This window comes from Cyanistes caeruleus, chromosome 4 (assembly GCF_971803275.1).
Source record: "Cyanistes caeruleus chromosome 4, bCyaCae1.hap1.1, whole genome shotgun sequence".
In the NCBI taxonomy this organism is placed as follows: domain Eukaryota; kingdom Metazoa; phylum Chordata; class Aves; order Passeriformes; family Paridae; genus Cyanistes; species Cyanistes caeruleus.
The window spans coordinates 53,546,300-53,571,657 of NC_141704.1; the positions used below are offsets into that span (position 1 = coordinate 53,546,300).

At 39.6% G+C, this 25,358-nt stretch overlaps 1 long non-coding RNA gene across 1 annotated transcript; it reads left to right on the forward strand.

Moving 5' to 3' along the window:
• Positions 1-529: 529 nt before the first annotated feature.
• Positions 530-5,293, forward strand: LOC147653643 (uncharacterized). The gene is made up of 3 exons (XR_015285973.1): positions 530-612; positions 4,497-4,593; positions 5,235-5,293. It is a non-coding gene; the product is annotated as an uncharacterized LOC147653643 (long non-coding RNA).
• Positions 5,294-25,358: the final 20,065 nt, after the last annotated feature.

The following is a 25,358-nucleotide window of genomic DNA, read 5'->3' on the forward strand; positions in this document are numbered from 1 at the left end:
ACAATGTATCCCATAAAAATCACAGGTACTATGTTTCCTGGGTACTGGTCTTTTTGACAAAGCTTTCAGGGAGCAACATAAGAGTTGAGCAAAAGAAAAAAAGGCATCATGCCAAATTCACATGATAAATCAGTGAACAGCAGGCACAGAGCACACCTTAAGCTCAGAGACCATTTTTCTTTCTTCCAAGGAATCTGTAGAACAAGATTCATATAAAAATAGCTTGTAATAAAAAAACAGGTTGCCTGGGGAAAAGAGTAAAACTGTTCTAAAATAGCATCTGAATCTGTGAATGGAATGAACTAATTTAATAACACTGAAAAATATTGCAGAGACCAACTTCCAGCTGAGACAGGTTTAGCAAAGCACCTCCTGGCTTAGTATTTTGGCTCACCTGGTGGAAATGCACAGAGGGTCTCAGCTGGAAGCTCAGCTGTGCTAATGTGCAGGACATACATTGGAAGTCCAGATACCAGATGGGGGATTTTGCTGATTGCTTAAATCAGCTCTCATGGCGGGCCACCAATTGGCAAGCAGAGGATCATTTTTAGGCTAATATTATGCTAAAAAGCACAATAGTGGTGGGAGGAAATGAAGAGCATGGAAACAAAGGTAATCCTATTCGCAAGGAAGCATAGAGGTGGTTGCTTTCTGTGTGATTGTAGGAGTCTTGTATTTGCCATTGAAGTCTGGAATGTAATGATTCTCCTGTTTAAGGACAATGCAAATAAAAAATGCAGTGTACATGCTACATGTACACACATATATGCTTCAATCCAATACAGGTGATGTCTTGATCCCTTTGATCCTTGATCCTGAGGCTCCTGTGGCATGTGGATTGCAGGTGATTCCTGACAGGAGCATCAAGCTCAAGATTTTTAGACCTATCTAGGGACATCTATCTCATTTGCAACTTTTTGCTAAACAGAGACCTCTTGTATTCTTTCAACAAAGTTACCATTTCAGAGAAAGGAAAGGACTTTTAATTTTTAAATATAAGAGCTTTTATTCTCCTCTGAGATGGATGAAACCATTAGGCTGTGGTAAAAAATACATAAACAGGGTAAATTCGAGACAGAAACCAGTCATTCTCTACAAAAGAAAGGTATGCAAGACCAGTGTCTCAGCACAAGATCTCAAAAGAAAACTCTCTCTTTAAGAGAAATGAATAACTTTTGCTGATAACTAGTTTTGTTTTTTGAGCCAAAAGGATATAATCATGAGGATAAGAGGCAAATAATCCTCAAGTGGAACAATTAAATTCCTATCAATTGTGACATAATAACAGAACAGCTAAAGCTCTGGAGATGCCTAACCTTTCTCTTTATTAAGTAAAGATAATCTGCAATTACACTGCTTAATTTGCAAAGATTCTCAATATTTTCTGTCTCTGCAAAAATTGCTTTCATAAGTTGGTTTGTTTTTAGCATGGTTATTTTTCAGCCCTCAAAAGTAAGTAATTTAGTTTCCTCATTCTTATGGGATGTTGAGCACTTTGGTTGTTCTTCCGGATCTACATGGCAGTACAGATGAGGTGTGTGGTACAGCCCACAATTCACACCAACTCCCTCTGAGTGTAACCTTTTTATGCTTCAGGTATTTGTGTATCTCACACTTAGAAAAATTGCAGTGAACGTTGCCTCCATGTTTAACAGGCATTAAACTTTTAGGATTTATTTATTTGTTTGCTTAATTTCAAGGTTTCCCTTTGTTAGTGCACAAATTTTCCCTTATTTTAGTACAGGTATTTTTATTTTCAGCTACAAGTCAATCACATAATAAAAAAAAAAAATCCTCTGTGTGATACATATGTTTTCAAGAGAGGCAAGAAATGAATTGTAATGTGTAGAATATTTGCATTTCTTCTTCCAGTAAAGAGGGGAAGGAGTATAATCTCAGCATTATCCTGATTTATACTTCATAGGCATGTATGTAAAAGAACATAAATACTATTGCTGCAATTTTATGTCATATTTCATGTGGGGGTTTTTTTTGCCTTTTCTTAATAGTGCTTCCCAGTTTCATCTGCTTACTGCTTTCCTCATGAAATAAATGAGCTTGTAGATATTACATCAAATACCTGTGAATATTCACACCTATTTCCAGGATTTTAGAAAATAAAGAGCTGTTTCCAAGCTTACGCTTTTCTATGGAGAGAGGGGATACAGAGCTTTGGTTAATATTTTTAAAAGTGCTGGGAGACATAAAAACATAAGCTGCCTTCCTGCTTCATTCATACATTAAAAAGGGGTTGGAAGGAACTTAGGAGCAGAAGGAAATGGAATTAGAATAGGGTTGTTTGGTGAAGTAACTAAAAAGTCCTAGGCTTTGGAGTTGGTAATAGTATTAGAATTAATGTAACTAGCCATATTGCCATATGTCTTAGTCTGCAGCTAAGGAAAGCCTGCAAAAATGAAAGGTTGTGTATGTTTTTTACATATAATGGCAGTTTCTTTCCTAATATTGCTGTTGTGGCAGAAACCATATTTCACATTAATATTACTTAATATGTTATTCATTGCCCTGGGCTCCAGAAACGAGCGGTGAATTAGGTCATGGTGAATAAATGCCTATCAGTGTCCATCAAATGACATTCCTCATCTCCTTTCTCCCTTTTTTGTTTCATGTGGTATCAAAATCTCATTCTCTTGTTTATCAGGCAGTACATGACACAGCAAATCTTTCTGGAGGCGTCTGTAAATATATAGCTTCCATTATGGCTAGCATCAACCTCAATAAAAATGGTAAGACTGATGTAAATCCCTCTCATTTTGACGAGGTATGTGCTGCATTTGGTCAAATGAGCACATTTTAAATGACCCTGAACTAATTACCTCTCAATGATATGGCATGAGGCCAAACCAAGGGCCGGCTCAAGCTGCTAGAGTTGAGTCCTGTACCTGTACTGCTCCATCCTGTACCCAGGTCCAGCAGTCTCTCTCCTTACCTACAGCCTTACCAGAGCTGATTTTAGAAAATGCTGGCATATGAGCAATGACTTCTGAAGCTGCTCATCAACAACTCACAGGTGCCCAATCCTTTTTTTTTTTTTTTAAATTACCCTGTTTTCTTTTTATCTCATGCACTGCACCTCAGACAGCTGTTGATATATTGCTATTTTGATATACACTGACATATGGCTCCCAAAGTGTTACACAAGTGATTCAGGCTGCTGCAACAGTTAATTTATAGCCTGCACACACAACCTTAGCTCCCAGTGATGCCTGGACTAGGTAAAAGTGACAGTCTCCATCCTGCAAGTGGCATTGCTGGATAATCGAAGTTCAGCAATCTACCTCATCCTGATGTGATCAGACCATTAAAATTAATGAGATAAGTAAAATTAGTGAACTGCATTTACCAATGCACAAGTGTTATGTGACTTTATTTGACACTGACCTCTGTCCCAGGCTCACCAATGGCCCCATGGTTGCTGTGTTGTGTTCAGCAAGAGCCCAGAGCTGAGTACCAGAATTAAAACTCACCAGACACTGCCAAAGAAAGTGTGAATGGAGGACTCTCTCTAGAAAGTTTTCTGGGAAAATATAGATATATGCTTGCAACCTGAATTAAAGAAGAAAAACGGGCCTTTTTTTCTGTGTGATAATTTCAGTCAGCTGATACAAGGATACTGCCCTTCTGTCACCTGGTAGGAATGACAGCTAGTTTTGGCTATATAATTTCCTATTAGAGGAAAATTCACTTTAAATACCTAGTTAGAGACCTGTTCCTATTTTAAGGGAATGCCCTAAAGGCCTTCACTTCATCCCTTCTATTTATGCATTTATACTGCTTTAGTTAAGACTGGGGCAGCAATGCTGTCAGAGATACTGTATTTTCAAAAGGCCATGGGATCTTTTTTACACTGAAATGTGGTCATAAAAATGTGCTTTGGGCTGCAACCTGTATTACAACATTTGAACCAATAAGGAGACTCATTTAACCAAAGAAATTCTCCCCATCTCAAATAGCTGGATTTTTAAAAATTTTACATGTGCAAAGAATGACCACACCTTAGTGACTAAGATAAAATTTTGCTGGACTACCTTTCAGCAAGAGTTCCTAGAAGTGCAGGGAATACAGAGGAGCATGCATGAAGCTATGAAGAAAGGTGTCTGCCTTTCTTTCATGCCAGGAAACCAGAGACAAAAAGGAGTGTCATCCTGACAGCACAGTGTCACTGAGCACTAGACTAAAAAGCTGAGCCATGATTAACCCCATCCCAGGCTGACAGAAATAATGTTAATGATGGTGACATATTTAGCTACTAGGATCATGGTTTCTCCTATATGTAGGTAGAATTAGCCTGTGTTCCTGGAATCTGACTTGGCTTTACTTCATTTATCTGGTGCTGCTTCTAGCTTTGCTTCATGCAGTGCACTTAAAATAATTGTCCTGCCTGAAACATAGAATAAACATCTGTGTCAGGCAGGAATTTCACTTCTGCTATGGCAAGAGTTCTAACAAGGACAGAAAAAAATTGTCTTTTTCCACAGCCACAACAACACAGCATTTTAAAGAACCTGTGGACAAATAGAAAGGGGGGAATGGTCATGGAAGTTGACATGAGACAAGGAAAGACGGGAAGACAACGTGAGTAAGCTACAGAGCATTAAACCATTCGTGGCTGCTTTCACTTGGAAATAAAATGTCCTTTACTGGCTGTGGATAACTTCTAGAAGGCATTCAATGTAAGAATTCTGACTTAACATATTTAATTCATGTGCCTCACCTCTTCAAGGTGGCAGAGGAACCCTAGTGAACACAGCTAGTGACTCTTGTCAGTTAAACTGGATTTCTGCAGGTAATTTCTGTCAAACTGACACTTCTTTTTATTTAAACTGTACTCAGATAAAGAATCAAACTTTCTAAGTTTCCACAGAAATTTAAGGAAGGACTGATCCAGACTTCAGATCCCGATCTCCAAAAAGAGAGGGTGTTCTTTTGGGTGAATGGGAAGGACTCCCAGAGTCAGTGTAAGAATGATTGGAAGTTAGATTATACACTTAAATATTGGGGTTGATAATGTTAGCAGGCAAATATAGTAAATGGACAAAGCGGGAATTTTGTTCTGATAAAAAGCAAGATAAATGTTCAATGAATAGGAAAAAATGTTCAACAATCTAGGCATTGGACAAGACTCAGGGCAGTTTTGAGAAAGAAGTTTAAGTTTTGACTAAAACAGGCTAAAGTATTTGTATGTTTTTAATCAATTCTCTCTTTCTTGAATATAGGCAATTATAGCTTCAGGGGGATATTCATGAGAGAGTTATGGCACCCAAGTCACATCTAAAAATGCAGTTATGCTTCAAGTAAGTCCATCCTCTGTCTGAACTATGTTGGACTACACTGACAACACCCTGCAAGGCTGGAATGGCCCAAGGTCAAAACAGGACAGGGAATAAGTGGAGAGATTAGCCATGAAGCACAGTGGTAAATGAAGGGCTGGTTGTTTTAGTGCTCATGTTTACTCAGTACCAATGTGTGCCACACTGCATAGCCAAGGAAAGCCTTTCTTTCATTGTGAAGGGGATGCTGGAGATAGTTACATATTTATTTACAATAATTTATGCTAGCATGTGGTGCCTCAGTAGTCTTTTCTACACAGTATCCAAGGGTCTGAACAACTTTGTACTGTCCTTGGAATTATCTAGGGTGCACAAAAAATCCAAGGGGATAGTGATTAAAGCTTGGGTAGCTCCAGCTGACAAATACATTACAGATAAATTGGTATTACTGATCATTGTTTAAAGCCACTGGACACTAGATTTGGCAGACTGATTTGACTGTGTTCTTTTGTCTTATCCTGTGGATAATTTTTTATCTTCTCTTGCTTCAAAAGCTAACTCGCTTCCTTTGAAGGACATTAAGCTTGACATGGTTCAAGCTAAGCTTCTTGAACTTAAATCCAGCATGGATATCCCCTGACTGAATCAGCTTTAACTTGAATTGTGTGTATCTAATATTTCACACCATTTAAATTATACTCCACAGCAGCTGAGGACTATGTGAATTCTAGTGCTAAATTTAATCAAGTGCTCCTCCAATGTGGAAGAGAATATATCTTTGGAATAGATATATTGGTATATATGTAAAGAGAAAAAATGAAATCAATCCCTGGGATCTTGGTTCTGTCCACTCTGCACCAGAAGATGTCCCAGAGAAAAGACCTTCACTGGCAACTGAAGCCTGAAGTCTGATAATGTGAGAACTTAAAACTGCAAGGTATGAGACCCATGAAGAATGGTACACTTCATCTGGACTGTAGAATCAACAAGAATTTAATAAGTTAATCAGATCATCACCATTTGAGTGCACATAAATTTGAATTGTTTCCCCATTATGAAGTGGTTGTCTGTAAATTATTGTCGAGAAAGCCATTTTCAAATTAATGTTTGAGCTATTAGAAAATACAGAGGGCATTTTCATTAATTGGAAGCAGCTTTTCTTCCGCTCTCTCTATCATTACCTTTGTTGCCCAGAATCAGTTTAGTGCTCAAATTTATTGATGTGTATGATTCAGTGGCATTATTTGTTTAGAATTTGTCCAATACCTGATGGAATAAACTCATTAAGTGCAAATGAATAGTTATGTAGTCATCAACTAAAATGAGTCACTGCAGTTCTCTGAAGTCATTACAGTGCCTTTGAAAACAGCTGGAAAGAAAGCCTCTGTGAAGGTTACAGCTTCCCTCTCAGAGGTAACCACATTAATTTTCATCCCTTTGGTATGGCTTCTTGTTTACAGAAGGCGAGAATCATTCTTCAGCAGAAGACAATGGGTTCTTCTTTTGTTCAGGAATGTATCAAACCAGCCTGTGAACAGTTTCACATTTTTGCTGCCGCAATGCATTTGTTTTCACAGCATGTAGAAGCTGGGATTTAGAAAGGGGAACATTGTTTAGGAAAATAGCTGCTTTAAAATCGCTGTTTTTGGATTTAAGTATGATGTACATCTCCTACAGCTGACAAACATTCTGCCACTGAAGGCTGAAAGAAGAGGAGGGCTTGAAGACTGCAGAACTCACTGTGTGGGTTCTCTATTTCAGTAAAACTGCCCACGAGAGCAGGAATTCCTGATTTCGTGTTACAACTCCTGCAAGGGAATGTACTACAAGAAATTAAGGTTAGCTCGTGCATGGGCCTTTCTCTTTGAGAAATAAGTGTCTCCACAAGCTTTACTTACTTGTTTGTATGCTTGATAATATAGTTAAATGGAACTCTGTTTTGTTGATACCCACACCATCCTAGCACTTATTTTGATGTCCACTATGATAGACTTGTAAGGTGTTAGCAGTAAGGAAATACAGCTAAAGGGAACAAAGGATTCCTACCCACTTTTTACTGGCAACTGGAGTATCTCAGTGCACCAGAGGTAAATATCTATAAAGTGATACAACCTTTTTCACAGTCAAAATGCACCACACTGTATTTAGCATAAGCCTTTTGAAAATCCTATTGCTGGAGAGCTGTTTCACTGAGAATGCTGTAAGAACCATAAGGAAAAAAATCCCACTAAAATTGACAGTATCTAATAATCTTTTTCACAGCCACAAACAGCTCAGTTACTTGAGTTTCTCATCAAAAGAGTCCTAATGCATTTTGTAAGCATGTTGTCTGTGTTTCTTCTCCCTGCTTGCTCTAAAGCTGTGTTCATTTGTTGTGAGGTTAGAAAAATCTATGAAGGGATTATCAGCTGTTTATGGCATTTTTAATATTTCCCTTAGGCCTGTGCATTCCAAAACACTTTGGGCTCCCTCTACCTATTTTTGCCATGCTGGTGGAGCATAGGTATGGTAACAACAGTGTTAGCACAAGACTGGGGCCAAGGCCCACTGAATTCAGCAGGAGTTTTTCTTTCAGGTTCTGGGGATTTCAGATCATGTCTGTGGTTGTAGTTATTTCACTTCAGACAATTTAATAGGAACTAGTTATAATTCATTTAATTCATTTTCTTATTTTTCTTTTTTTTTTTCCTGGTGCAGGTGCATAATTAGACTTGGGGAGACATTTGAAATGCAACCAATGAGACATTTGATGTAGCACACATAAAATTTTCCTCAATTAGGAATGCAGAATTGTATTACACAGCACATTAAATGGCACATTAGCTGATGTAAATGCTTCCATTGAATTAAGACTGGTTAGTTTGCTTGTTAGGTTAATTTTTGTTACAGTAAATGAGTAGTTTTCTGGTTTTCAACTGCACACATCCAACTTTTCTTCTCTACTTGTGGGTTCCTGAGGTGGACTGATAATAGCTTTTCTACCTGGACCACTGTGTGTGATATGGCACATGAAAGCACCTGAGACAGAAAAAGTTTTTTAAATTGCATGCTTCGTTCCTAGGGAAAAAAGGGTTTAAACTTCTAAAATTCTTATGTGTTTTAGATGTCTTTTGCAAACTTCTCCAAATACATAATATTATTTCTCCAATTACGTAATATTATTCTCCAAACACAGAGCATCCATAATTTAAGAATTCACCATTCCTGGAAGTAAGAAAATGGAAAGAAGAGCAGCTGAAAAGATATTTACAAGAGAAAGACAGCAATGTAAAATGAGTAACCTCAACTCAGTTGAAAAATACTGAGTTATTCCCCAAGAGATTTTCTCAGGGAAAGATATTTGTGTAGAAAGGCAGCTCTCCAGTGCAGGAGAACAAAGCAGGAGTCAGGAAATATGTGCAGAAGATACTGCTGGAGCAGAAGGACTTATTGCTGTGTCTCCATCTGCAGCAGATTATCTTGTCATAAAGATTTGTTTGTAGCAAAGCTGCACCTCAGGCAAACTGACCTCCCAGAGCCTTTTTTGTCCTGCACCAGGGTCACTGGGAGAGTCCAGCAACAAAACCCACAAGATGCCACTTGTTATGGAGGTCTGTTCTTTAACCCACATCATACCTGGGACACATAACTCCTAACCTCCCACTCTGATTCACCATCAAACCTAAATCCAAGCATTTGAACTTTTCATGGGATAGAAGCTCAAGACCTGCCGATATGTCACATGATAGCATTGAGCCATGAGCTACCTGAGTTGATTACCTGAATTTCTTTGGTCCCTGAAAGGCAAGGAGAGCATCCTCTTTCTGAACAAGTCCTGAAAAATCTTCCCTTGTTTTTGGAGGTGCAATTAATTATTACAGCTACTCAGAGACCCCAACTGAGATCACAGACCTTGGCAAAACACTGTGTAGCAGAATCTCTGGAGCACTCTCACCTTGAGAAAGTTCCACTGAAGGTTTTTCTAGTGCATCTCCTACAGCAGGGAAGCTCCTTATTCCCAGGCCAGACTCACCTAGGGATTGTCTCAGATATATCAACACTGTCTCTGAAGCCATAGGGATGGGCCAGGGGTGTTTTTGGCAGCCAGGACATTGGGTGATACTCAACACACCACAGGAAAAAACTGACACAGTTTTTTTCCAAAGCTTGTTCCCCTTAAATACCCATTCTGTCAGAATAGAATCCGAGTAGTAGAATAGAGTAGACCTGAGTTAGATTTCTGAGACACAGACTTGCAGACCAGAGCCACCTCCTGACATCTGATTTCTGCATGAAACAGTGCAGGTCTGTCATTACAAAGCACAGGCCCTGGTCTGTAGGACTGCATGAGGTTTCTGCTGTCTTTTCCAGTCCTTCTGCTCTTGCACTGCCACAGTCAAAGGCAGCCAGAGACAGAGCTGCCCTACCAGGATATATGAAAGAGTCACGATTCCTCTTGGGATGTCCATTTTTGCCTTCACAGTCCTCTGACATTCCTCACACAGCCATGAAACACTGCAGTATTTGCTTTCTGAGCTCTTCATTCAGTCAGGTTTGAGTCTGCTCACTGCACAAAGCATCTCAGTAATATTATCCCATTTTCTGACAACTTTTATGTTCATTTGCCTTGTAACCAAGTCACTCAGAAATGAAAAATGAAGAGTAAACTCTTCTTTTCAGAAGGATCATGAGAGACTTTTCATTTCCTGATTGAAAGACTTCTGATCTTAGGCAGTGGAAAAGCCACAGCAAAACCATACCTTTGCTCATTCATCTCAGTGTGTAAAATCAGATCATTACAAGCTGCAGCAGCTTAATCAAACAGCCTTTGAAACACAAAGGCCTCTGACTCAAATGGAGTTAATGGAGGTGGGCTTTTTTTGTTTTTACTACTGCTCCCCATAATGTTAAAAGTCATTCACATTTCCATGGAGTGCTTGCTGATGATTATAAGCAGCAAAGCTTCAGATCCAGTTATACCTGTGCTCCCATCTGTTGTGCAGAAACCAATTCCATTATCATTACTTTCTTGTTAATGGCTTACTTCTTGAACTCATTTAAGATACCTGCTCCCTTGCTCTCTTTTTCATTGACAGTGTCAGTGGAATCGCTGCTTTTATATTCAAATGTCCTGAGTACAAAAATTACCAGCTGAATTATGTCTGTCCTGGGTGTTGAGCTGGATAGAAGAAAACACATTCATTTTGTACAGCTTGTAACAAACTGTTTCTCCTGTTGTTGAAGCACATAATCTGACAGCAACTCCTGGTTTGGGAGGATGTTTTTATATTCACTATATGTCATTAATGAGCAATGTACTTTTGCATGGATACCCGAGAAAGGATCCGATCCTCAGCCAGTTTTTGCTTCACTTGCATGTTCACGGTGAAAAATTGATTTGTTCCAACAATACCCACCAGAAGATTGTTCAAGTGTATCTTTCCTTTTTCATGGATTTTGAAAAATGCAGTCGTATACTATTCATAAAGTTGTATACTATTTTGAATATATTCAAAAAGATGCTTCCTCCTGTCCTACTGTCTGAAGAATATTTTCATGTTTCTTTTGGATTTTTTTCATGATAGTCCTACTGTCTGAAGAATATTTTCATGTTTCTTTTGGATTTTTTTCATGAGCTGCAGTGATGCTTTACATTAACTCATTGCCCAGAGCATTACTGCATGACATTTGAAACTCAGAGATTTGTCTTTACCCATCATTAGTAAAACTTATGACCCCGTTCTCTCTGAAAATACATGTTTTCTCTTTTGTCCAAGCTAAATTACTGATGTCTCTTAAATGTTAATGCCTTTTATGCCACCCCAGGATTTGTTCTGCCTGCTGTGTTTTTTCTCCTTTGTGCACAGCAGCTGGGCTTTATTACCTGCTCCTGTCAGTGCTGCACGGCTAGAAGACAGGTCCTCTGTTATGTGCCCTCTCCTCTGCACTGAGCTGGCTTCCAAGAGGGCAGAGCAGAGTCCAGAGTCAGGCAGGTGTGGGAATCACAACAAATATAAATCTCACAGCAAATATAAATCTGCAGCAGGCTCTGTTGGAGAAGGTAACTTAATGACATTTCTATTTGGTGAAGAGATCCCATGTATGTGCTCAGCAACACTCCCCCTGCCCCACACCTTATGGCAGATGAACATGGAGTGGTAGAACTTGCCACCTATTCAATGAATACTACATATTCATTGTGCTTCTGCCCAGTGCTGAGCACTGCAGCCCAGCATCACCTCTCTCCAGCACACCATATGGTCAAAGATGTAGAAAGTAAGCAGGCATAAGAAGAAAGATCATCAGTGCTTACCTACCCCTTCAAACTGAAATGCAGTCTATTGCTGTCACTTCCCCTGACACTTTAATTAATGTCCTATGCCTACTAAAGCAGATAGGCAATGCAATGGGAAAAGAGAACTGATGGCCTGCTTTACTAGGGGAGAGGACTACTGTTATATATACCATATATATATATATATATATATATTATATAAATACCAGTTTATTTTTTGGACATGTTGATTTGCAGCACATGGATAGACAGGAGCTGTCAGTACTTTAACATCTGGGAAGCTGGAGGGAACTTTGCTGACTGGAATACCATAACTGAAGGCATTTATCCTCTCTTGGCTATAATGGCAGGAGAATTTTATGTGATCTCTCCTCTCTTTGTTTCTTCAAAGCAGACAGTTGAAAGAAATGTGTGTGTGAGAGAGAGATTATATTAATGTGGCTAAGGCTTGTAACCAGTTCATACATGTGCTGATATGGTAGCTGCAGTTGGGTGGAAATGGTGGTAGTGGTGAAGTTTTATGGATATTTGGTAAAACATTTTGAAGTAATAAAGTAAAAAAACTATTAATGACTCATTCATTTAGTACTGTCATTGTAAACAGAGTAATGGCTATTACACTGGTGTTTTTATGTTTGCATTTGAAAGCAGATTTTCAATAATAGCAAAGCTGGAATCAGTCCAAGTCAGATCACACATACAGTTAAAAAGCTCCATAGTAAAAGACAGAGATAAGACCTTTCATTACTGATGTGCAATAAAAAGTCCTAAGAAAAATGAAAAAATAATTTGATGTCTCTTCCAACCTCCTTAATCCCCTTGTGGAGATTGTGCTTGTTTGACCTGATCTAACTAGGTTTTGCTCACTTTGTTGTTCCTGGAATGTATTACTCCAAATGCTAATGCCAGTATATTCACTTTATTTATACAGTCTGCACCACAATGGCAAGAATACCCAGCTCTTGCACCCTGCAGGTCATTTTGCTGTTTCTTATCCTTCCAGGTATGCATCTGGTTTTCTGCCTTATTATTGTACACTTGGACTTCACAAACAGTATGAGAAAAGCAATAAAATGGGTGTATTGAAATTTCAGTATTAAGCCAATAAACACTGAATATGTAATGACTTTTCTCTTGTCTTCAGCAGTGGTACTGTTTCAAAGAATCAATAGGAAACACAAAAGAAAACTGTCATTTAATCTCCTGGTCTTGTCTGCCTGAAGTCAATCATTCACTGTCTTAAAGGTACACACTGGACAGCACATTCACCCTTGAAAAGTCTGCCCCGACTTTTCCCCTGGATTAGCTGCTAAATCAACAAAAGGTGGTTGACAGGCTACTCCAAAAATGAGGAACTGTGAATGAGAGGTAAATCTGAACCTCTGGCATAGTCCTGGTGCTTCTCCTGATGCTGGATACAAGGAACCAGCAGGTCTGTACAGAGTGCTCCAGCTGGGCGCAGGGTGCTCCAGCCTAGCTCTAAACTGTCTCGTACAATGCAGCTGGTTGAGTTGGGGTTTGGCCTGACAGTTTGCAAATAGGATTCTCAAGGAGTTAAATTGGGATGAAAACCTTCAGATTTTGGATCAGTTAGGTGTGCTGAACTGAATCAAATGGGCAATAAGCACAAGGAAGCATAGGCATCCATAAGCTAATAGAAATACCTCATTTTCATCTTTGTTTTTACTTTTCAAGGAGAAGATTCATATCTGCAATAATTCTGAACCTTTGGACTTCAAAATTAAGCCAGAGAAGAAAATGACTGTGCAGAGAAAAATCAAGAGTCAGCCCTGTGTTTATATTATTTTTAATTATGAAATGGCACAGCAGTGTACTGCATCCTGGAAGGTACCAAGAGCAGAAAAAGTTTTAGAAATGTTTTTCTGCACTGAAGATGAAGATTTAAAAAAATTGCTTTATACAGTTTCCCTGTACTGGTATACATGTTTTGAAAGGCTTCACTGAGGTTGTCAACCATCTTCATAATATTACTGACTATTAAAAAGACAACACAGTTGCATTTATTTTATTTGGCCACACTGTAAATATGTACATCCAAGAAAGATGACAGGCAATTTAGTAAATTAATGGTGACTGGGTTCATTTTGCGGTGTTTACTTTTTTTGAGATCATCATAATGCTGTACAGCATTAGGTGAAATTCCCTGTGGAAGGTACCAGTCCCTTAATACTCAATTTGTTTATCTATTCTTAGTTGTAGACATTTAGTGAAAATAATTGTAATAATAAACCAGCAACATCCTTTGCCACCCCGGTGAATATGAAAATTAATAATCTCAGTCTGTATTCAACCTGACACTGTGAGAAGTGCAAATATGGTACAAAGTCTATCTTTACATTTATTTGCAAATGTGTATAGATATGCTTCATATAAATTAATCCTCTATTTCATTATAAGGAAGGAATTATGTCTGTGGTCAAAAGGGTGGGGTACAGTTAATCTGATTTAGCACAGCATGGGAAAATTTAATTGAAAGTCAGAACTGCGTAGTGTTTATTATAAAGTAATTTCACACCAGCTCAGGATTAGCATGGTAACAGGTGACAATAGGTCATTACTATGTTAATTGAAAGACAGCATGCTTTTATAAAAAAGAAAAAAGAAGAAAAAAAAAGAAAAAAAAGGATAGAGACGAAATGAAAAGGAAAAAATATTAAAATGCAGTATTTTATCTGGGATTGGGCTGTAGTTCTCTGGGACATGTTCTAGGGAGAAGATAACTTCTGAAAAGGATTCATTGGCTTTTGGTGATAACCATGCATTGTTCACTGTGCCATGAAGCATGGCAGATGCCCGTGCACATCTCCTGCATGAGTTAAGCTGGCCACCTCTCTTTCCACAAGAACAGGCTGCATCTCCAAAGCAGTGGTGCCTGACATTTTCAGCCTGCTGACACTGCTCACTGGGCCAGGCACGTGGAGGCCAAGGTGGGTATGAGGGAAGTGGAGCCCATCTATTTACCTGGCTTGCCCAAAGTCGCCAGGAGCTATGAGATTTTGCAGCAGCGTTTAACAGCAGAAAATACTCTGGATTTGTTACTTGACTAAAGGATTAATAAAATAAAAAGGCTTTCAAACCACCAATGTAAAATTGCCTGTCACTTCAATAGCACGCTGGAGCATGAAGATGGGGCAAGCTCATCCTTCCACTTGAGCTGCAATGCCATTATCCCAGCTCTGAACGGGGATGGGTGCTGCGCTGCTCGGCTGCTCTGCTATTGTGCAGCTTGACAGACACCCATGTCTAGGCAGCTCCCATTATATGCTGTGGCCTGAGTAAGCAGTCCAGAGCTGCCAGCTTCAGCCTGTCAAAAGAAATCAGGAACCTATTTTTCCCCTTTTATTTGCATAATAGCAGAAGGTGTTAAATCAGTTTTGGGGGCAGAAGATCATTCTGAATGTTCTTCAGTTGACAGAATACAAAAGGCGCAATATGCACTTTTGCCGAGGTGAACAAGACAGAAAAGAACTCTGTATTAACTGTAGTCACTACAAAAGGATCTTTGCTAATGGCATGTTATAATTTAAGCAAGGATCCTTTCTGAAAACAAAACAATACACCTATGTAATGAAGCTAGCTCTTGTTCAAAGTAAATGGAAATTTAGAGGCACAGCTGGGACCCGAAAATGGGAAATTCTGATTTTAGTTCCTGGAAAAAGAATTTAACCTCTTCAGATACTCTCATGCAGCCTGATAGATGAGCTGATGAGGAATGTGACCTTTCTGTTCACCCTGCTTCAGAAAAGTTTGCAATTCAGTCTGACACAATCTGTTGTAATATGTTAATTTCAAAGCAGTTCTGCCACAAATACTAAGAGTGATTCCTGAGACCTTTACATCCCAGAATACAATCCTTCCAGATTTCATTCTCACCTAAAAACATCCTGATTAAGGTGTCTACTTATTTAATAAAGGTCAAAAGAAAGGAAAGTGTAAATGTTCTTTGATTTCTTGCTAAAAAGAAAAGAGCTCAGACAGAAGACAGTGCCCTTGCATTCCATGCACAATTCACTGGCATGTAGTCTGCTGAGTTGAAGAGAAAAAGAAAAATACTGCTACTGCTTTAGGTGACACACCATCATCTGCAAATCTAAACCACTGCAGAGCTGGGGTAATAATGCAATACAAGTACCCTTGCAGGTAGAGGAGGTACTTGTGTTCTCCTTCTCAACCACACAAAAAAGCAATATAATAGAAATATTTGCTCAACCCCAGCAGGAAAATCTCTCAGGATAATTAGGGCAAAACATGGTCTCAGGTCTGACTGTGCCCAGGAGAAATGATTTTCCTAATGATAAGACAGAGTAGTAAAGTAGTAAAGTGATCAGGTTCACATCTACAAATACAACATTTTAAAAATATATATTAGGACTGGTGGTTTCTTTTTGGCCATGGTCTTATTATTGCTCAATGGAAGCATCCAATTATTATTATTTTTAATGGTTTGTCATGTCTTTGCCTTTCAGTTACAGTGAGTAAAAACCCCGATTCAGGCATATGCAATAGGCATCTCTGCTCTGATGCTATTCCTCCTCTGCAGCCAAGATGAATCATAAGCAGCAGTGCTGCTCCCTTCTCATCCCTCAGCACCCTGAGGCCAAGCTGAGCCACCCAGTGCCAGGGTCTTCCCCTGGGGACTGCCAAAAAGTCACAACCAGCACGTCCCCTCCCCTCGGGTGGCTGTTGTGACGGCAGCTTTCTGGCAGCATGCAGGCAACACGTAATTGCTACAGGCAAAAGTAGAGCTGAGGGACTTTGAAGCAGCAGCAGCGGTGTTGTTGTCATCTCAAAGCGCCACTGATTCCCTTTCTGACATGTTCTCCTTTTTGCTCTCCATTTACTTAAAACAAAGCTAAACAAAAAAGAAATAAGAAGAAAACACCCAAACTCTCAAGCAAAGAAGACAGTGTTGTAAATCAGTTGGCAAAACTGATGAGACAAAATAGGAAAAACCTGTGCGTGAGTTGCAGCAAATGTAATTTCAAAATGTTTCTAAAAGTAATTTTCCCCTATTCATTTGTTCTTAGCTGTCTCTGCTGTTTACTCCCTGCTGTTCTGTGATCTTTAGCAATAACAGTTCCATTTAAGCTCTGGGCAGAAGGGTCTCTGTATTCTCACCTTTCTGTGCAGCTCAAGGATAGCTAACACAGCCGTGTTATGGCTTTGCCCTTTCCAGATGAGGAATATGTTGATTTGGTTTCAGCTCATTAACTCTCTAAGGAATCTCTTCCAGCTTAGCTGTCTGCAAGGCTGGAATCTCCCATACTTCAGGATAAGGGATTTTTTTCCTCTTTAAATTTCTGAATGGGTGTCCCAATAGGCACAGAGATTGCAAGGAAGCCCAACCAGCTGCAGGATGTACTTCACTGGAAATGAGCATCCTCTCTTGGGATGATGAAATTTTGTGTGTTGCCTTTGGTGCTCTGGGATTCATAAAGGTTATCAGTAAGGCATTTCTAATAAAAGTTCTTCCTGCTTTTCCTGGCATGCATGGGGAAGATGGGAATGTTATCATTCTGACATTTCTGTCAGAAGTGGTATTTGAACCACTGGATGATTCCGACAAATGCCACTGCTGTCATCTGCTGCTCAGTTTTAATTATATCTGACTGAGTCTTTCAATGGCAGCAAGCAGAAAACTTAATTACTTGGTTTAAAGGCTGATCTTCAGAGTTTGAAGAATCCAAGCAGCTTTGCAGCATTTATGCATGGAGACTGCCATTTTCAGTCTGATGATGCAAGTCAGAAGAATTAACGATCCCACTCATAAGAAGGAAAGACAGAAAGACTTACAAGAATATACATCTACAAACCCCACTGTTTTTGTACATGACATATCAGTGATGCAGCCTCGTTTCTGAGAAACTGCTGTGCTGGCTCACAGGTGGGTTTCAGACAAATGGTAGCAGAATGCAGGAAAAAGATTGGGTGCTCATGGGAACATACAGCAAATGAACATCTGTTACCTTAAACAGAATGTATATGTTTATTCTGCAGCGGACTGCAAGCACTGCACTATTTGGGAAGACTGAAAGGCTGGCATTTTCTCATACACCAGTGCACTGTTCAAACAAGCTGCTTGAAAGGAGATTGCATTAACAATTTATACTACCTCTGTGTTTGCTTTCACAGTGTTAATATGATTATATTTCTCCACTATATCCTGGAAAAACAAGCATTAGTGAGATGCAATGTCAAACTGCTAATATGATGCAATTAGAAGTTAACATTACATTCACATACCGGTTGCAGGTTGCCTGTGGGGAAAAACCCCAGCAACTGAAAATACATTGGTTTGTTCAGAAACTCAAGTCTGTGGGTTTGAGCACCCTCATGCAGATATGGACTGATGGGCTTTGCTTGTCTGTGAGATCATATCCTCTGGAATGGTTCTGTGTGTCCTTTAGGATATTGCCAAATTTCACCATTTGCAGGGAATGGGCTGAATTTAATACATAAAATGTGCCAAGAGCTCTGTATGAACTCTAGTCAGAAAGCAAAGCACTTGATAACTCATACAGCCCACATAACTGATCAGCTCTCATTGTCCTTCCTTGCATTCAAAAGCTTAGTGTTTGTCATTTAGTTGACCACGGAATCACAGAACCATTGAGGCTGGAATGCACATCTGGAGATCTCCCCGTCCAACACCCTTCTCAAAGCAGGGTCAGTTAGAATCCTTTGATCAGGGATGTGTGTGTTTAATTAGGTTTTGAATATCTCCAAGGATGGAGATTCTCCAACCTCTCTGGACATCCTGTGACAGTGTTTGACCACGCACATCAAAGAAAAGCTTTTCTTTCTGTTTAATCAGATTTTTCTGTATTTCAGTTGTCACTGCCTGTTATTCTTTTGCTGATCCCCACTGAGAGCATTCTGACTCCATTGTCTTTCTTCCCTCATCAAGTATTTATACACATTGATTAGATCCTCCTGAGATTTCTCTTCTCAGGCTCAGACAAAGCTGTCTCAGCCTGTCCTTTTTTGACAGGTGCTCCAGTCCCTTAGTCATGTGTATGGGTCTTAACTAGACCCAGTTTAGCATGTCCAAATATGTCTTGTGGGGGGAACCCAGGAGTGGATATGGCACTCTCCACTGACATTGACAGTACATGTTTCTGGTTCATTTTCAATTTAGTGTACATCAGGCTTTTCAGCAAAGCTGTTATCTAGACAGATGGCCTCCAGCATATACTGGTACATAGGCTTAGTCCTTTCCAGGTTCAGAGCTTGGCATTTCCCTTTGCTGACCTTCAGGAGATGCCTGTTGGTCCATCTCTCTAGCCTGTCCAGGTACCTCTGGATGGCAGCACAAGCATCTGGTGTGTCAGAAGTTCTTTCCAGTATAGTTTGTATAGTTTAAACTTGCTGAGGGTGCATCTTTCTCATCTTTCTTACACCTCATGCCCTGACCTTAGTGGTACATGGAAGCTAATCTAAGCTCAGCTAAATGGATTCTTTTCATTAAAAGTTCTTAGTTCATGTTCATAAGGAATTTGGTATTTTAACTCCATTTCGGTGGTATGTTCACAACTGAACATGTCTGTGCTGTGGCATCCTGCTGAAGGAGAGGATGTGGCTGGTGAGCAGCCCTGCAGAAAGGGATCTGGGGCGTGCTGTTTGGCAAAAAGCTTGATGTAAGCCAGGAGAGTGCTCTGGCAGTCAGGAAGACAAACTCCTTCCTGGAATGCATCAAGCACAGCATCACCAGCTGGTCAAAAGAGGTGATTATCCCACTGTGTTCAGCACTGGTGTGGCCTCACCTGGAGTGTTGTGTGCTGGACTCCACAATCCAAGCATAAGGTGAAGGTACTCAAATGTGTCTGAAGGAGAGCAACAAAGCTGGTGAAAGGACTGGAAGGAATATGAGGCATGGCTAAAGGCTTTGGGTTTGTGTAGTTTGGAGAAAAGGAGGTAGAGGTGTGACCTCCTTGCTCTCTACAGCTCCCTGAATAGAGGAAGTGGAGAGGGAGGTGGTGATCTCATCTCCCTGGGATCCAGTTATGGGACATGTGGGAATGGTGTAATGCTCTACCAGGGGAGGTTGAGACTGGACATCAGGGATCACTTATTTACTGAGAGGATGGTCAGACACTAGGCTTCCTAGAGATGTGGTCCATGCCACAATCATTTGAACAGTGCCCTAAATAGCATGTTTTATCTTTGGTCAGGCCTGGATTGGTTGGCCAGCTGGACTAGATGATGGCTCTATCTCCCTTCCAACTGATATTTCTCCTCCCCAGCTCCTCAGGGCCTCACATGCTTTGGTGGTTTTCTTTTCATAAACCTCCTGCTAGGCAAGCAACAGCATTCTCTCTCTCTCAAGGAAGTAGAATTGGAATTCATTGATAATTATTCAACCCTGATGAAACCACATCTTATAGGGCATCAGTGTTTTCAGAGGAACTCGGGAATGAAATGGACACATGGTCAAAGTGTCTTGTTGAGGCTACTAGGATGAAGTGAGTCTCCTCTCCTTCTAAAAATATTCAGGTAAATGTCAGTATCCTCTTTTTGCAAAGGCCTCTCGTGGCCCATCCGTTTGCTCATTGATGGCTGCAGTATTTGCCAGTGTGAACTCAGCCTTTTGACTGAGATGTCATTCTCCATCATCCAGCTAACACAATGATTTCTGTGTTATAGACCCATTATTTGACAGTGAAGATACCTGGTTAATACATTAGCTAAAGGATACGGAGAATAGTCTGCTGCCTTTAGTGGGGAATATTGGATGCTTCTGTCTTTGAAAAGTCCCACTGGTCTTTCCTTTGTAAAGGTAAATTACTGTATTGTAAAGGCTGTAAATTGCTTACTGGAACTAAAATGACACTTTTTCTCCAATTCTTTCTTGATTTTACCCATGAGGTACATCGAACCAGTTGATTAAATCTCTTGGTGCTTTTCTCTGTCTAAGACAGACACATGTGTCTCTCAGCATATGCATTTAGGATTATTTAAAAACAGCTGAAAGAGGAGCATTTCAAACACAGTTATCTGTTTTGTATCCTTTTTCTGAAAGGCATTAATATACTTTAAGTCAGACTTTTTTTACTTTGCTAAAGCTATATAAAAATTAGAGGTCCAGCTTGAATTAGTTGCACAAATGTCCTCAGTACATCTTACCTTAAGAGAGAAATCAACTGTATTTTGGAGGTGTCTTCTCTATATTCCTAGAGATAACTTAAACTCTTAACCTAGATGGCTAATTTAACTAGTATCCCAATTTTGAGGTCATCACACTCAGATGAGGTGATACCCACCAAAGTCTGCAAAAGTTTTCAATATTTTTTTCCTTTAGGCATTTTATCCCTCTTAATTTTGCAGGACAGGCAAATTCTAAGGAACATCTTGGTTTTGGAGAATCCAGAGATTATGATAGCTCAAAAGCAAGACAAAAGAAAAGAATAATGCTGACTTTTTTTATCTCACTCCCAAACCTGCCAGTAGGCATACAGTTGTTTGTTAGTGGGAGCCACTTTGGATCCACTTCCATTCCTCAGACAATGGGAGTACAAAACCTGCAGTGGATGTTAATCCTTTCTACACCCATAGAAATGGTGAGGCATTCAAATTTTCACTGAAAATTGAGATGAGGTGAAAGATGAGACATTCTGTAAATACAAACCCTTTAAAATAAAATAATACAGATGACATAAAAGCATAAAAATTGTGACTGACATGAATAATTCACTAACTATTGAATGGTATAAGTCACCAACTAATGTGTATTATGTGCCATTTAATAGTGGATGTATCTGAAGAAATATGGAAATTGGAATATTTTAATAACTTTATATATGAAAGATGATGAGACTGCCTAAATGATTAAGAGGAAGATATGTTATAATGAACTAAAGCCACTCGAGTGTAAGGTAATTTTAATTCAAATCTCCATCTGCTTATGTATAATTAAGACTCATTTAACAAGTTAATGCCTAACAGAGAGAACTGATAAGTTTGGTATTAAAGAGCTTAAGAGAAGTAAATTAAACTGTCGAGTTTGAGGAGCTTTCATTTGAATTCCCTGTACCTAACCCAAACACAATCTTCCAGGTGCATTTCTTTACCCTGACTACACAGCCAGGCCCCAAATTTAGGAAGAAAAAGGAGATGAAAATCCTAACATCTTTGTTATATTTTCATTTTAGATATCATGTCAAGTTGGGAGTTTGACAGCATCTTTGCTCATATGAATATTTATACTGCTCAACCTGCTCTCCAAATAGTCTATACACCATTAAGAAGATACTTTTCATTCCATCAGTAAAAATTATACATTGCAGAGATTGTCAATGTGGTTAAATAACTTATGAAAATAAGAGGATTGCCTTTGATGTGCAAAGAAAGTAGTATTTTCATCAGTGGTAAAATTTGTGTGCTATTCAGCCACTTAACTTTTTCTTTCAGTCTTCCTCCAAATATCTTTCCTGCAAGGTCCAGCAGTCAAAACAGTGGCTTCAACCTTTTCATCTTTCATCATGCAATTTTAATTTTCATCCTTTGGCTTCTTCTCCACTGTCAAGATGAGAGTTTCCTATATTCACTTCATACTTAAAATTCTCTGTGCATTCAATTTTTTTTGTCACTGGAGCCAGACATCAGCTTTGATTTGCTTCTAGTGCTCTGGAATAAGTTAGACACTTTTGGGAATGTATTGGAAGAACAAATACCACAGTATGTCTAATGCTTATGCAGTGCAGATGCTCCCAAGTGATGACAAAGTATTAAAGCTATGGGGTTTGATGACCAACACCCAATCTCAATTAATGCCTAACATAGTTTACTGTTAGGCCAAAACAGACTTTAGCATCATTCTGGTTTAGTATTACTGTAAATGCAGAAAAAATAGGGACTGAATTGTTTAAAATCTATTAAAGAGTAGAACCAAAGTCTTCTCAAATTGAGTTTTGGGCAAGAGAGGTTCTTAAAATTCTACAGCAAATGAAATACCTCTTTATGTACATATCCACAGATTAACACAAATTACTGTTTGTAGCAAGTCTCTTAATTCTGAAAGTATTAGGGTCAATATGCATTTTTGTATGTGTATTTCACAAATAAGTGAGCACATGCTTTAAAAGGTCTTCCTTTACAAATGCACTCTGTACTGAGCCATCACCAAAGACATTTGCAGCACTTCAGTAGAATGAACTTCAAGTGGCAGAGGAAATGTGCCAAATGAACCACCTAAATTGACTACAGATGAAAACTTAAAGTTGCAGTCAAAAGTCTCCATTTGTGTTGATAAGCTAATCTATGAAAAATAAATGCTTCTTTTAGTGAAGTCCTCTCCTTCAACATTTACTACCTTTTAAGTTCAGAATTCTTGCTTCCAGAAGAAAGAGGAAATGAGAAGGGGAAGGGAAGGGAAGGGAAGGGAAGGGAAGGGAAGGGAAGGGAAGGGAAGGGAAGGGAAGGGAAGGGAAGGGAAGGGAAGGGAAGGGAAGGGAAGGGAAGGGAAGGGAAGGGAAGGGAAGGGAAGGGAAGGGAAGGGAAGGGAAGGGAAGGGAAGGGAAGGGAAGGGAAGGGAAGGGAAGGGAAGGGAAGGGAAGGGAAGGGAAGGGAAGGGAAGGGAAGGGAAGGGAAGGGAAGGGAAGGGAAGGGAAGGGAAGGGAAGGGAAGGGAAGGGAAGGGAAGGGAAGGGAAGGGAAGGGAAGGGAAGGGAAGGGAAGGGAAGGGAAGGGAAGGGAAGGGAAGGGAAGGGAAGGGAAGGGAAGGGAAGGGAAGGGAAGGGAAGGGACTTTTAAATGGTTAAAAGTGTAATTTGAGTTTAGAGAGCCAGGAAATTAAAATTCTAAACTAAGATTTAAAATCTGAATTTTAAAAAAAAGTAAATAAAAATTCAGAAGCTCATACTTAAACTCATCCATACTAGATGAACCATCTCACACTAGATGAACTAGTCTAGATGAGGAGGAGGGCAGCACCTTTGTGAACCATTGTTGATGGCCCTCCCCTGGTACCTAAGTGTATCCCAGAACACATTGTAATCTCCTGAATGACACTGTCAAATTACAGATTTTTGTATGCAAGAAGGACATCTTTGTTTTGGGACATCTTGTACATTTACTGAAGAAAGAAGCTATCGGTAGGGAATATTGGCATAAGACAGAGTAAGAACTCAGTCCCCGCCATGGTCTAGAGCCTGCGAAAAGCAGCACATACATTTTACTCTACAGTTCATATCAGTTGTAAGCAATATGCCTGTAGCTCAGCCCCACAACCCAGAGCTGTCACAACCAGGGTGGTATATGAGTACACAAGACAATCCTATCTTTCTTTGAGCTCCATCTAAGCACTCTTTACAGTAGAGTTATTTCGCTTCTTAACCTTGCAGGTATTGAGGTTCTGAATCTCTACATAAATGCCATTTTTTCCTAGTTCAGAACCAGATGAACTGGGTAAGGGAGGCCAAGATCCTTAATTGCCATTAATAGGAAAAGCTGCACATGGCTGAAGGCTCTGACAGTGAGAGGTGTCCCTTTTCCTGGAAGGACAGGAACATGCTCACTCCTGAGAAGGACCCAGGGACTATATACTTGAGCTTGCTGCCTTGCCAGGTGCATCCCAAATCCCAGGCTGCACCTTGTCTCAGAGGTGTCATCCAAAACCACTCCATTATTCATGTAGTAGCTGACATTACAGAAAAATTAACAACAACTGAAAATCTGGGAAAAATCTATACAAGTCTTATAAATGCAACAATTGCCACCCAAGCACGTGGAATCCTCTTCTTTAAACAGAGAAACACGCTTCAGAGCAAAGGCATTTAAAGATAAGAAAACCTGCTCATGGATCCCTCTGCAATATCCTTTCCCCTCCTCCAGGCCAACTGGCCTCTCTGAGAGTAACACCAGGTTTCTGACAGCTGATCTGTGTTGCTGTAGCCAAATGCCAGCTCCCATAGACTTCATTTTATCCTCATTCCTGAAGAGCATTTGATACTCTGAAAAAGCAGTGGGTGCATAAAATGAATATTAATAGAGCACTTAGCACATACATGTTTGTGATCAGCAGTTTAAAGGTTAAGAACCTGGGTCAATTCCAGCTTTGAACCAGGAAATAATTTAGCACGACATTTAATTAACTAATGTAATGAAAAAAAAAAAAAAAAGGGTGCTATTCTATAGTTTGTACCAAGAACTAGAGGTTGAAAATGAATATTAGTTAAACAAAAGCAAATGAAAAAAATCAAGCATCATAATAGTAATGAATAATTTAATTCCTGAGAGTCCAGAAAGTGTAATGCTAAAGTTGTATCATCTCCTGTGAGGTCCTTGTGCCCTCTCACAGGGCAATGTATCAAGCACAGACTAGATTTCATCTCTGATTGCTTACGTTCAATACAAATAATGTTACCAGTCTCTTTCTTATAAGCAAAAATTCTGAGGCAGGTTTAGTTATTGTTATGATCATACCCTTTTCCTTTTTAGGATAGTTACATCGAGAGGATGATTCAAGGATTCCACAGATTTTAACCTTACTTATGGTGAACTGTGCTCCTAAATCAGTTGACAATACAGTTGTCAAGTGGTACAAGTCCTTTTATGAGGCCATTTTGTTGGCTTCATAGGAAAAATTGCCTCCCACTGGTCTCAGCTGGGTACCAGTGTTGGGGGAAGGATGAGTGGGACATTAACTCCTTTTCCAGCAGTGATGTGGCCATGGTAACATATCCATGCAGCTACTCTTCCCTGACTTTTGCTCTTTAACTCAGAGCAATCCTGCTAAACATGATCTGGTCTTGTTCCAGTTGGATAGCAGTTTTATGTTCC